The 14481-nt window shown below is 43.9% G+C and overlaps 1 non-coding gene and 1 pseudogene across 1 annotated transcript; both read left to right on the top strand.

Annotated features, from left to right (window-relative positions):
- The window catches only part of LOC144698032 (uncharacterized), a 69927-nt pseudogene that overhangs the window by 19231 nt on the left and 36215 nt on the right, over window positions 1-14481 (top strand).
- On the top strand, window positions 11371-11442 carry trnae-uuc (transfer RNA glutamic acid (anticodon UUC)). Its single transcript has one exon. It is a non-coding gene; the product is annotated as a tRNA-Glu (tRNA).

Raw genomic sequence — 14481 nt, 5'->3', positions numbered from 1 at the left:
ATGCCTCTCAAATCAAAAATGCTGCCAGATGTAGTCAAGGAACTCAAAGAGAAAATGAAAATCCGCTTTGAGGAATGGAATCAGAGAATGAAGGGTGAACAGTCCGACTGACCAGAGACAGTCAAGACACCTTATTCTTCTTTAAGACGCTGGAACATTGACTCTGATGTTATCTGTGAAATTAACTGATCCGAGATATTTAAATGATTCTCGTTATTGCTCATCAGGAATCCAAAGCTAATATCAGCTTCGGGACAATCAGAATACTTGGGAGCAGACAATACAGCGAGAGGCTTGAAGGGAGATGGCATCGGTTGTAGGAGAGCTGGTTCCCGGTGATATGGTTGGGCCTGCAGTGGGTGGGATCAGAGTGTTTCCATGTGTTCACAATGAATGACCCAACTTTTATTTTGGAAGCGCAAGACGGATAGAGAGCGATAGTTATCTGGGTAATAGCAATCTGAAGATTTGACTCATTGACACCCTGGTTAGGATACTTTGTAGACTGAACTTGTATAAGTCTCTGAGGCACAATTGGTCAGTGTGTTTTCTTGTTAACTGATAGGTTGGTGATTCAAGTCCATCCAGGAGTGAAGACTTTACTGTTTCCCCCCATCAGCATTCTTTGTCACGCAGTTCAGGGTTGTCATTGGGTACGTGGGCTACAAGATAATATCCCCAAAACGGTTCCAGATCTACTGTTGTCCAGTGAGCTCCCGCACAAACAGCTTTTTGAAAAATATTATTTTTCTGTCAAATATACTGAGAAAAGATTTGTACGAACTATGTACCTTCATCTAACCCAGTAGAAATGTAAGAAATTATTGGTTTCAGACAAACCCATTAACGATTCCCTCATCTTCAGCTCCACCGTGAGTGAGACAGGGAAAAGCAGCAATATTCCAGCCCCGCACTCTCCAATCACCTGCTGCCAGCAGAAAGCAGCAACTGCAGCTTCAATCAGCGGGTTACTGCCCATCCATGGGAAACAAGACACTCCAACCCGGGCCAAACCTCCCAATGCACCGAGCACAGGCTCAGGAAAACGCAGGTAGATTATATCCCGGTCACTAAATCTCCGAGCAGCATTTACAGAATTCCCGAGTGAGTGAGTCACAAATAAAAATCGCACCACCTTTCCAAGTCTTTTCACTGTAAAATTCCTTTATTGTATTGAAAATCTGACTGTTGAAGATCTGAAAATGAGCACCATGGGATTTGTGTGACTGAGTTACTTGTTTTCCATTGTTTGTTCGTCAGGTTTGCAATTCAATTTGTGTTGGATGTTGAAGATAATCTGATTTCAAAATGAGTTCATAAAGCAGATAAATATTAAATCCAGCAACAAATCCTGAGGAAAATGGATCACAATGTTTGGAAGGAGGTGCAGCTAAGAAGTGGAAGATGTGAATGATGTTATTAATGATTGAGAGGAATGCACTGCAACCTTGGGGCTTTTGTAGGGTGATTACCTTACACACATTGATATTCGGAACAAGCTGAGGTATCAGGTTGAAAGCAACAAGTGTCTTCATGTGTGTTGGGATATGAAGCAGACCTTGATCACTTGCCCAGCTAGCTCAGTCGGTAGAACACGTGACTCTTAATCCCAGGGTCGTTGGTTTGAACCCTACGCTGGTCGCTGTGGGACTTTTAAAATCTTGCTACTTTCAAAAAGGGGGAAAAAATCTCCAACTAATCGCTGCAAGGCAGGCATTCACCATTGAAAGCAACTGGCAGACGCCAAATTCGAAGCACTTTCATGTCGCATCTCTTTCTGCTTCTGTCCCTGTCTCGTGTCCAGCTCCCAGGTCAATTAGCTGCTGGATGCAGACAGAGTCAGTTCGTGGGAAAATAAGACGCAAGGCGATAAGTTTGCAGACAATCTTGCAGGGTAAAGAGACACCAGGATCTCATCTTCCTGATCTTCCCAGATTCTGATTACAGGAATGTCCACAGTGCCTATTATCCACAGTCACACTCTCCTTCTAGTCCGTTTGTATGTTGTACGAGCACATTCTAGTACGTTGTTCAGCTTTGAAATTGTTCATATTTTCACACTGTGTTTCAATGTGAAGAAAGCAGAGCTGTGATAAGCTTATATTGTTCAGCAGATGCACTGCAAGAAGGTACATAACAGGCTGATGGTAACAGTGCTCTTTGGACGTGGTGAACTCCAGTGAGGAATTGGCACCATTCATGTGTCGTTCAATTAGTCTCGTGACAAACCTGGTACTAGAAATGACAAAACATTTCGCTGAATTTTCTCCGTGTTTTGGTTTGTTAAGAGCCGAATACAAGGTAAGAAAGTACATCTCGCTCGAGTGGGTTAATGAATTGCAGAATGACCCGTGTTGTTGGGAAACATAAAATTATAAAAAGTTAGAGCAAAGAAAGAGGCCATTCGTGCTGCTTTCAAAGAGCAGGGTGACTGATCAGAAATGATAGTTGTGACGGTACAATCAGTAGAGAGCAACATTTGTCCTTCTCCCAACCACATTTTGCCTCGCACCAACATCTCTGGTCAGTGCTTTACAACCAGCCCTACTCTTCAGCCATTCCCTCACTCCGCCTCTGTGTTGTCAACTTGTTCCAAGTGTGATTTTTCCAGCTCCGAGGCGATACTCTCACTCTTCTGCTTCTGGCAGAGCTGCTAAATGTTTTCAATCAATAAGTTATCAATACTTGCTTAAACAATTTCTCAAAATCCACAAACCTTCATTCTTTGACCAGGAATCGAACCCAGGCTGTAGCAATGAAAACACTAAATTTTAACCACTAGACCACCAGGGAAGCGACCAAAACATTTCTCGAGCTGGCTTATCTATGCTGCTTTTGCCTCTTTTTGTTCCATCTCAAATCTCTTAAACCACAAAACTGCCTGTTTAGGTTCAACACAAACGACTTATTCAGCCAATGAAAATAACGGTATCTGTGAGCTGGAACATGAAATTGACAGTGAGGTGAAATAGTCCCACAAGCTGCTCATGTGTAACTTTCAATTTCCAAAACCCTCCACCCTATTCGCTGTTGGTCCAATGGAAGCGCCGATTCCTGGTCAGTTGTCATCAGGGAAACTACCAATAAACTGGACATTTGGCTTTTTTTTCATTCCCGATCTCTTCACCAGAGAAAACTTTCTCCGACTAAATGTCTTGTTAAACTTGAACACAAGTGACTTCTTCACTAATGAGAAGCACCATTGCTGTTAGCTGGCACATGAAGTCGATACTTTCCTACTTTAAGACACTTCTTAAAGTCTCCCCCTTTGACCGAGATTTTAGTCATCTGACTGAATATGTGGCTCGGTGTCACACTTTGTTATATAATGCTCCTGGGGAACGCCTTGTGACGTTTCAACAGGTTAAAGGCGCTTTATAAATATAAGTTGTTGTAGGATATACATAGAAAGGGCCAATCTCTTATTATATCTTTCATGCTGATATTTTTCCTTGTTTTATCCATTCTCGGGATGTGGGCATCGCTGGCTAGGCCAGCATTTATTGCCCCTCCCTAGTTGTCCTTGAGAAGGTGGTGGTGAACTGCCTTCTTAAACCGCTGCAGTCCGTGTAGTGTAGGTACACCCACAGTGCTGTTAGAAAAGGAGTTCTAGGATATTGACCCAGCGACAATGAAGGAATGGCAATATATTTGCAAGTCAGGATGGTGAGTGACTTGCAGGAGAACTTCAAGGCGGTGGCGTTCCCATCTACCTGCTGCCCCTGTCCTTATAGATGGTTAGGGTCGTGGGTTTGGAAGGTGCTGCCTAAGGAGCCTTGGTGAATTCCTGCAGTGCATCTACAGCACTGCTACGGTGCATCGGTGGTGGAGGGAGTGAATGTTTGTGGATGCGGTGCCAATTAATTGGGCTGCTTTGTCCTGGATGGTGTCAAGCTCCTTGAGTGTTGTGGGTGCTGCACTCAGCAAGGCAAGTGGAGAGTATTCCATCATACTCTGACTTGTGCCTTGTAGATGGCTTTGGGAGAGTCAGGAGATGAGTTACGCATCGCATGATTCCTAGCCTCTGACCTGTTCTTGTAGCCACAGTATTTATATGGCTAGTCCAGTTCAGTTTCTGGTCAATGGTAACAATGAGGATATTGACACTGGGGGATTCAGTGATGGTAATGCCTTGAACATCAAGGGGCGATGAATGGATTCTCTCTTGATGGAGATGGTCATTGCCTGATACTTGTGTGGCACGAATGTTATCTGCCTCTTGTCATCCCAAGCCTGGATACTATCCAGGCCTTGCTGCATTTGGACATAGACTGCTTCAGTATCTGAGGACTCGCGAATGGTGCTAAACATTGTGCAATCATCAGCGAACATCCCCACTTCTGACCTTATGATGGGCGGAAAATCATTGATGGAGTAGCTAAAGATGGTTGGGCTGAGGACACTACCCTGAGGAACTCCTGCAGTGATGTCCTGGAGCTGAGATGACTGACCTCGAACAAGCACAACCATCTTCCTTTGTGCTCGGCATGACTCCAACTAGTGTAGAGTATTCCCCCCTGATTCCCATTGACTCCAGTTTTGCTAGGGCTCCTTGATGCCACACTCGGTCAAATGTTGCATTGATGTCAAGGGCAGTCACTCTCACCTCACATCTGGAGCTCAGCTCTTTTGTCCATGTTTGAACTAAGGCTGTAATGAGATCAGGAGTTGAGTGGCCCTGGCGGAACCCAAACCGGGCATCAGTGAGGAGGTTATTGCTAAGTAAGTGCTGCTTGATAGCATTGTCAGTGATCCCTTCCGTTACTTTACTGATGGCAGAGAGTAGACTGATGGGGTGGTAATTGGCTGAGTTAGATTTGTCTTGATTTTTGTGTACTGGACATACCTGGGCAATTTTCCACATAGCCGGATAGATGCCAGTGTTATAGCTGTACTGGAACAGCTTGACTAAGGGCGCAGTAAGTTCTGGAGAACAAGTTTTCAGTACAATTGCCAGAATATTGTCAGGGTCCATAGCCTTTGAAGTAACCAGTGCCTTCAGTCGCTTCCTAATATCATGTGGGGTGAATCGAATTGGCTGAAGACTGGCATCTGTGATGCTGGGGACTTCTGAGGGATGCCGAGATGGACCATCCACTCGGCACTTCTGGCTGAAGATTGTAGCAAATGCCTTATTTTTTCCACTGATGTACTGGGCTTCCCCATCATTGAGTTTGGGGATATTTGTGGAACCTCCATCTCCAGTGAGTCGTTTAATTGTCCACCACCATTCTCGACTGATTGTCACAGGACTGCAGAGCTTAGATCCGATTCATTGGTTGTGGGATCACTTAGCCCGGTCCATCATTTGCTGCTTATGCTGTTTGGCATGCAAGTAGCCCTTTGTTGTATCTTCACCAGGTTGACACCTCATGTTTAGGTATGCCTGGTGCTGCTCCTGAGATGCCCTCCTGCACTCTTCACTGAATCAGGGTTGATCCCCTGGCTTGCTGGGGATGGTACAACGGGGGATATGCAGGGCTATGAGGTTACAGATTATGTTCAAATACAATGCTGCTGTTACTGATGGCCCACGGCGTCTCATGGATGCCCAGTCTAGATCAATTCGAAATCTATCCCATTTAGCATGGCGGTAGTGCCACACAACACGATGGAGGACATTGTTAATGTGAAGACGGGACTTCGTCTCCGCAATGACTGTGCAGCAGTCACCCCTGTCAATACTGTTATGGACAGATGCATCTGAGGCAGGCAGGTTGGTGAGGATGAGGTCAAGTATGTTTTTCCCTCACCACTTGCTGTAGACCCATTCTAGCAGCTATGTTATATAGGACTAAGCCAGCTAGGTCAGTAGTGGCACTACCGAGCCATGCTTGGCGATGGACAATGAAGTCTCCCACCCAGAATACATTGTGCGCCCTTGCCACCTCCAAGTGGTGTTCAACATGGAGGAGCACTGATTCATCAGCCGAGGGAAGATGATACGTGGTAATCAACAGGAGACTTTCCTTGCCCACATTTGACCTGTTTCCAGGAGACTTCATGGGGTCCAGAATCAATATTGAGGACTCCCAGGGCAATTCCCTCCCGACTGTGCTGCCACCTCTGCTGGGCCTGTCCTTGGTGGGACAGGATATACCCAGAGATGGTGGTGTCTGAGGCATTATCTATAAGGTACGATTCCATATGTCAGGCTGTTTGCTTGACTAGTCTGTCAGGCAGATGTTGGTAAGGAGTACTTTGCAGGGTCGACAGGGCTGAGATTGCCATTGTCGCTTCCAGTGCCTTGGTCAAATATTGGGTAATCCGTTCATTCCTTTTATGTAACTTTGTTACAATTGAGTGGTCATTTCAGGGAGTATTTTAAGAGTCAACCACAGTGCTGTGGGCCTGGAGTCACGTGTGGCCAGACGAGGTAAGATTTCCTTCCCTATAGGTCATTAGTGAACCAGACGGGTTTTTACAGCAATCCACACTCGTTTCACCAATTACAGCGGAAATATCACAGTCCACGACAAACACAGAGGCAGAGTGTGGGAATGAAAGAGGAAGAGAAGAGCTGTTTGGGATTCGAACCCGGAGTGTTACCCTGGCTCCCTTGACTATTAGTCCAGCAACAATACCATTCTATTAGCTTTCCTAATTACTTGCTATGTTTGCATGCTAACCATTACATCTCAATTACCGGCAATCTTTCACCATTTAGATAATATGCTTTTTCATTCTTCCTGCCAAAATGGTCAATTTCACATTTGCCCACATTATATTCCATTTACCAGATCTTTATCCATTCACTTAATCTATCTATGTCCCTTTTCAGGTCCTTATGTCAACTCCACAAATTACTTTTCCAACTATCTTTCTGTCATCAGCATATTTAGCAACCATTCCTTGGGCCATTCATCCAACTAATTTATACACATTGTAAAAAGCCGAGGCCCCAGCACTGATTCCTGTGACATACCACTGATCCTGCCAACAAGAAAGTGAGCCATTTTTCTTAATCTCTGCTTCCTGTTAGCTAGCCAATCTTCTATCCATTCCAATCTGTTACCCCCTCCACTATGAACTTTTACTTACCGCAAAAAACACTTGATGTGTCACTTTATCAAATGCCTTCTGGAAACCTAAGTCCAGCACATCCACCAGTTCTCCATTATCCATAATATATGCTCGTTCAAAATACTCTAACAAATTGGTCAAAGACGATGTTCCTTTAACAAAATCATGTTGACTCTGCCTGATTACCTTGAATTTTTTAATGTGTCCTGCCATAACGTCACTAAAAATAGCACCGAACCTTTTCCTTCTGACAGATGTTAAACTGACTGCCCTGCAGTTTCGTGTTTCCTGTCTATCTCATTTTTTGAGCCAACGTATTACATTTGTTGTTTTCCAGTCTCATGGAATCTTGCCCAAATATAGGGAATTTGGAAAATTAAAATGAATACATCAAATATCTCACTCGGCACTTCTTTTAAGATGCTACGATAAAGCCCATCAGGACCCAAGGGTTCGTGAACCCGCACCTCCAACAATTTACTCGGTATCACTTCCCTGGTGATTGTAATTTTCTTGAGTTTCCCTCGCTTCAATTTCCTGAGTTACAGATAAACCTCGGATGTTACTTGTCTCCTCTGAACTGCGCAGGCACCTGGCTGGAATGTTAAGCGGTGACGTCATGCAGCAGCACTTTGGGTCTTTGTTTTGAAGAAATGGAATTCGGCTGTTCTCATTAGGAATGCTGGAGACAGACTGATCAACAATGTCATCATCAAATGGCACAGCGCAGTAAGAGAGCCTCCTACTCATCCTTTCTATGCCTAAGCTTTTTACAAAGAGCCTCCTCATTCATCCGATTTTCCTTCCTTCTCTGCATAACCCCGATTTCCCCCTCTCAACTCATTCTCCAATTTTACTGATTTAATAAAAATGATATTGAAAGATGAGAAGGAGCTTCTACAGTGCCCAGTCTGCTAAATTCTGCAGCGTTACCAAAGTTTCCTTGACTCAATGTCCCCAAGAATTTCACTTATGATTATTACATAGTTTTTGAACAAAATAAGTACTGAAACTGTTGATTTGGATTTAATTTTTTTAATGAAATTTATTCCGATCAAGCATCTCCTCATTTTCTCAGTCGACATATATATTCTTATTCCTCTTGCTGTACAACCTGTTGCAGAGGCTGTTATAGAAAAGAGGGAAAGGTTTGCTACAGCTATACAAAGCCCTGGTTAGGTCACAACTGGAGGACTGTGTGTAGTATAAAGGATCAATACTTGCATTGAAAGTTTCAGAGGAGCCGCATTGATTAAGTTGGTGGGTTTTGGAAATAGGAAGTTGTACACCTGCAACCATTACATTGAGGAGACCAAACGGAGACTGGGTGACCACTTTGCAGAACACCTTCAGTCTGTCCACAAGCATGACCCAGGCCTTCCTGTCGGTTACCATTTCAACACCCCATCCTGCTCTCATGCCCACATGTCTGTCCTTGGCCTGCTGCAATGTTCCAGTGAAGCTCAACACCAACTGGAGGAACAGCACCTCATCTTTCGCTTAGACACTTTGCAGCCTTCTGGACTTAACATTGAGTTGAACAACTTCAGACCATGAACTCTCTCCTCCATTTTCACACTTTTTAAAATCCCTTTATAAAAATGTATTTTATTTACTTATTTTTTATTCATTTATTCGTTATTTCATACCCCTTTTTATCCCCTTTTTAATCCTTTTTTCCCAACTACTTCCCTCTCACTCCATCCAACCCCAACTCCAAAAGCACCATCTGTTACTTGTTCCATGTTGTTCTTTCACAGAGTGCTGACCCTTGTTCTGCTATTCACACATTCTGCTTCCGTACTTTTATGCAACTATCAGCACCTTCTTCAGCCCTCACCACTGCCATTAACACTCCCTTTTTCTTGTGTCCATGATACGTTTGTCAGTCTCTCCTTAGCTCCCACCTCTCGCTGACCTTCTACCCAGCTTCACCTGCTCTACCCTCCCCGCCCCCTCCCCACCTTGCCCCACTTGAACAGTATAAACCCCATCACTTTTTACTTCTCTTCAGCTCTGAAGAGAGGTCACATGGAATCGAAACGTTAACACTGTTTCCCTCTCCACAGATGCTGTCAGACCAGCTGGGTTTTCCCAGCATTTTCTGTTTTTATAATATATAAGAGGTGCTTGGCTAACAAGACGGCAGACGGAGAAAAATGTTGCAAAGACTGAAGTAACTCACTTGGTCGTAAAAGTAATTTTTAAAAAGCAACAAAGCAGGACATGTTTCAAAAGATGAGAAGGTTGTGTGTTGATGTGCAAAGAGACTTGGCTATGCTTGTATAAGGAAGACAGGAAGTTGTATTAGTTCCTTCAGCAGCGTGTTCGACCAACTGAAAGTTTGGTGGTTCAAAACCACTCGGGGACCAAACTTCCGATTCTCCACCCCACCTCCCCCCAGCCATCAACACTCATTGTCATACGGATCTGTGTTGTCAATGGCGGCAGGAAAGTTTTCCACAAATGTTGCCAGTTCTAATGCGAGTTTCCAACCAGAGAATCTTCCGCGTGTAAAGGAAATGTGATAACTACTCGGCTACGAAAGCAACATGCAGCTCCTTGCAGAATGTCAAACTGTGCTGTCTTATTGCACTTCAGGACCTTGTTTTGTGGAAGTATAATTCGGCAGAAAACCTTAGCCATGCGGCAGAGAAATTGATCTAACATTAGAATCATCAGGTGACAGAGCACATCAGCAGCTCATTCAACACCTCACACATGTGCGAACAACCTTACAGCAAATCCGGCCCCATCTTTCCTTCTAATTTCCGAGCCATGCATTTTTCAGAAGATCATTCAAAACCTGGAGAAGTATAAATGTCACTTTGTTTTGAGATGATGCATCCGGTTACTATTTAACAACAAACGGGAATGATGCAACCTTTCCCTACATCTAATACTGTTAATGCTTCAAGCGGGGAAACTTTCCGTGTGTGAGAGACCGTGATTCCTATTACCCTACGCAAACCCTGCAATGTAGCGGGGAAACTTTCCGTGTGTGAGAGACCGTGATCCCTATTACCCTACACAAACCCTGCAATGTAGCGGGGAAACTTTCCGTGTGTGAGAGACCGTGATCCCTATTACCCTACACAAACCCTGCAATGTAGCGGGGAAACTTTCCGTGTGTGAGAGACCGTGATCCCTATTACCCTACACAAACCGTACAATGTAAAGAGCCCAATTTCACACACACAAGACAGAGAGTCAGGATTTTTCAGGTTGGAAACACATAACTCGCGGAGTGCCACAAGGATCAATCCTAGGGCCTCAATTATTTACTATCTATATTAATAACTGGGAGGAAGGGGCAGAGTTTAATGTATCCAAATTTTCTGACGATACAAAAATAGGTGGGAGTGCATTTTGTGATGAGGACATAAGGAATCTGCAAGGGGGTATAGATAGGTTAAGTGAGTGGGCAAAAAACTTGGCAGATGGAGTTTAATGTAGGAAAGTGTGAGGTCATGCGCTTTGCACAGAAGAATCAAAAGGCAGACTATTATTTAAATGGAGAGAGACTCCAAAAAAATGCAGCACAGAGGGACCTGGGTGTTCTTGTGCATTAAACACAATAGGTTAGCATGCAGGTGCAGCAAATCATTAAGAAGGTAAATGGAATTTTGGCCTGTTTTGCTCGTGGATGGAGTTTAAAAATCTGGAAGTCTTGTTACAGCTGTGCAGGGTGTTGGTGAGGCCGCATCTGGAGTACTGTGTACAATTTAGGCCCCCGTATTTAAGAAAGGATATACTGGCATTGGAGGCAGTTCAAAATAGATTCAGCAAGCTCATTTTTGGGATGAAGAACAGCGAAACAGGTTAAGCCTTTATTCATTAGAGTTTAGAAGAATGAGGGGTGATCTTATTGAAACCTACAAGATTCTGAGGAGACTTGACAGGTTCATGCAGAGAAGGCGTTTCCACTAGTGGGGAATCTCGAACTAGGGAACATAGTTACAGAATAAGGGGGCACTCATTTAAAACTGAGATGCGAAGGAATGTCTTCTCTCAGAGGGCAGTAAATGTCTGGAATTCTCTACCCCAGAGAGTTGTGGAGGCTAGATCACAGAAAGTATTAAAAGGGGAGGTAGATAGATTTTTGAAATATCGGGGAGTTGGGGGCTATGAGGAGCTGGCACAAAAGAGGAGTTGAGGCCTGGGGCAGATCATCCATCAGCTTATTGAATGGCGGGGCAGGCTTGAGGGGCCGAATGGTCGATTCCTGCTCCTTTATCTCATGTTCTTATGTCCGTTTGAAATATGTCTCTGGTGAAAGGGGTCGGAAATAAAAATAAAAGGCACAGGTAACATAGATAAGCCAGGTTGTAAAAATTCAGCGCAGCTACCCTGGTGGTCTAGTGGTCAGGATTCGGCGCTTTCACCGCTGCGGCCCGGGTTCGATTCCCGGTCAGGGAATGATAATTTGCTGAGCTCGTGCAAACCATGGAAATTATTTTGTATAATTTCCTGAGAGAAATGCAGATCACCTTTGCCAGAATCAGTGTGAGCTCGAGTTTTGCATCATAGTTGGAAATGTCATCCGGTCACAACCGGTAAGGAACAAACACAGAGGTGAAGATAGGGAATGAGAGAAGGGCTGTGATCGGCTGCAAAGCGCTGACAATAGAAAGGATGGTGCACGGCAAAATATAGCGATAAAAGGGAAGATATTACCGTTGACATCGACACAAATATCTCCCAGATCTGGCCCCAAATCTCGTGTTAAGTGAGAAGAAAACTCTTCGCTGAATCTTCCACTTCTTAGCTGCACCTCCTTGCAAACATTGCAAACTCCTGCTGCATTTTCCATCCTGATATTTTTCTCTGTAACATTTTAATATGAAGCTGCACAACTAATGTGAATAAAGTTTGTTATGGTAAAAATTTGTTCACCCCCTCGGGAACTGAACCACATGGACACACACGGAGGAACACACACAGACATCTACACCGAGAGTGACAGAGGGCAAGGGTTAGTCTCTAAGGAGAGACAAACACACAGAAAGCAAGCATAACACCAACCTGGCTCTGTTTTTGTTCCTCTACGACTACAAGTTTTGTGAATATTTTCGTGAATGAACGGAAATAGGAAAATCCCCTTGGATGCTTTGGTACTTGGATGGATTTGATTGAATCTAACCGATAATTAACTCTGTAGGTATAGAGTTAAAACCAGGAATAATGAGCAGTGGGGAAACCCCAATGAATTTGAACTCCATCTCCGTAACCACTCGGCCACGGCAACTGGCCCTATGGACAGGTTAATGTTGTTGGTATATAAGATGGCTGCAGCAGAGAAGGCGGGCTTTCGGCCCATCTTCTCCGTGCTGGCTGTCTGGAAGAACAACTCAACTACTTCCACTGCCGTACATTCTCACACAAGCAATTGATATTTTTATTGCCTCTCCTCCTTCTCCCAGTTAAAATTAAACCAAATACACGCCCGCATTCACTTTGAACTGGCACTTTGTCGTCAGAAGAAAGCATTCAAAGTGACCCAAAGGTGAACCACCTATAACTTTGGCAGCTGTTCCACAAATAATGGAACCTGAATCCAGCGCCTGAGGCCGTTCGGCCAGGTTACCTCTCTCAACCTGCTGTTTCCCGTCGCCTTGAAGGTGTTTCCACTGAAACAGAACATTAAAAACATCGAAAAATGAACAGGAATTGTCCATAAGCCCCCTCGAGCATCCGCTACCACTTAATAAGATCATGTCAGATCCCCAAACTCAGCACCAATTCCCCATCCAATCCCGTCAGCCCTTCATTCATTTAAAGTCCAAACATTTATCCATCTCAGCCTTCAATATATTCATCGGCTGAGGATCAACAGGCCTCAAGGCTACAGAATTCCAAAGATTCACAAACATTTGAGTGAAGAAATTTCTCCTCACCTCATTCTTAAATGGCTGACACATTATCCGGAGAATGTGAGCCCAGTTCTAGACGCTCAAGCCAGGGGAAAACAGCCTGTCAGCATGTTCACTGTCACTCAGGAATCAATCCAGTGAACCTTGGTTGCACACAGACAGCGAGAGAATGGAGGGAACAAAGAGCACAAGAGTCAACAGAGATAGAGACACAGACAGAGAGACTGAGAGAGTGAAAGAGAGCGAGGCAGATATACAGGGACAAAAAGAGGCAGACAGAGGGAGAGAGAGTGGTAGACACTGAAAGGAACAGACACACTTCACCATTCCACATGACTGTGAACTTAGATTGACAGACAGAAAGGGAGAAATAAGGATTTCTATTTAAACAGAACCTTTTACCAACTCAGGACAACGGGAGGCCCTTTAGAGCCAATGAAATATTTTTGAAATGTAGTCACTGTTGTAATCTAAAAGCAGAGAGGGTTTGATTAAAATGCCGATTCAGTAGATGAGAAAATTCGATCTTGAGAAATCCATCTCAATGTAGAATCTTTCTTTCTATCTACCTAAACATTTCATGGTTTGTTTGATGCAGATTCAGCAGATGTAAATCTGCAGCTGAGTGAATAAATTTCACCTTGAATCCCTGACGAAACAGGGACAAAGCATCCCATTTCTATCAGGTCATCTCTCAGCCTTCTTTTTTCTAGAGAAAAGAGCTTCAGGCTGTTCAGCCTTTCCTGGTGATTATAACCTATCCGTTCCCGGAACATTTGTGAATCAACTTTTATTTTCCTGTTCCTTGCGACACCTGATCGCTGTAGAAACAATTCCAAATGTCCGAGTGATTTCAGTTTGGGCTACTTGTATTTAAAAATTCATTCTTTCGATGTGTCCATTGCCTTAGCCACTCGACCACAAGGACTCGGTGTCTGTCTGTTTAAATGTTGCTCAGTGACAATTTCAATCATCCTCCACTTTGTACCAAACCGACCCTGAGAAGCTGAAAATTCTTCATTCAGAAAAAAAGAAAGAAAACTCCTCTTTTATATTTTAAAGCTGATCTTTTTATTCTCTGTACAATCTTAATATGAAGCCGCACAACTAACGTGAATAATGTTTGGATGGTGAAATGGGGAACTGAACCGCATTGACACACACACAGGAATATACACCGAGAGTGACAGAGGGCAAGGGCTTGTCTCTAAGGAGAGGCAAACATCCAGAAAGCAAGCATGACACCAACTTGGCTCTGTTTCTGTTCCATTTCTAGCTGTAACTTTTGTGAACGCTTGCGGATAAATGGAAATTAGAGAACGCTGGGGGTTTTGGATGTTTTTTATTCAACTTAATCGACATTTAATTGTGCAGGCACACAGTAAAATTCAGGAATGATAAGAAAAGTAGTTGTCAGGTTTCCAGCCCACCTCTGGAGACCCCAAAAGATTCAAAACCCGTCGCCTTAACAACTCAGTCACGAATCCAAGCCCCAGATTTGCATGAATGTAGTTTGTATAAAATCATAGGCGGCTACAGCAGACGGTCATTCAGTATATTATTCACATGCCGACTCTCTGGAAGA

This window comes from Cetorhinus maximus, chromosome 23 (assembly GCF_964194155.1).
Source record: "Cetorhinus maximus chromosome 23, sCetMax3.hap1.1, whole genome shotgun sequence".
In the NCBI taxonomy this organism is placed as follows: domain Eukaryota; kingdom Metazoa; phylum Chordata; class Chondrichthyes; order Lamniformes; family Cetorhinidae; genus Cetorhinus; species Cetorhinus maximus.
Note: the sequence above shows the minus strand (reverse complement) of the source record. Positions and strands in the feature narration are given on the sequence as shown.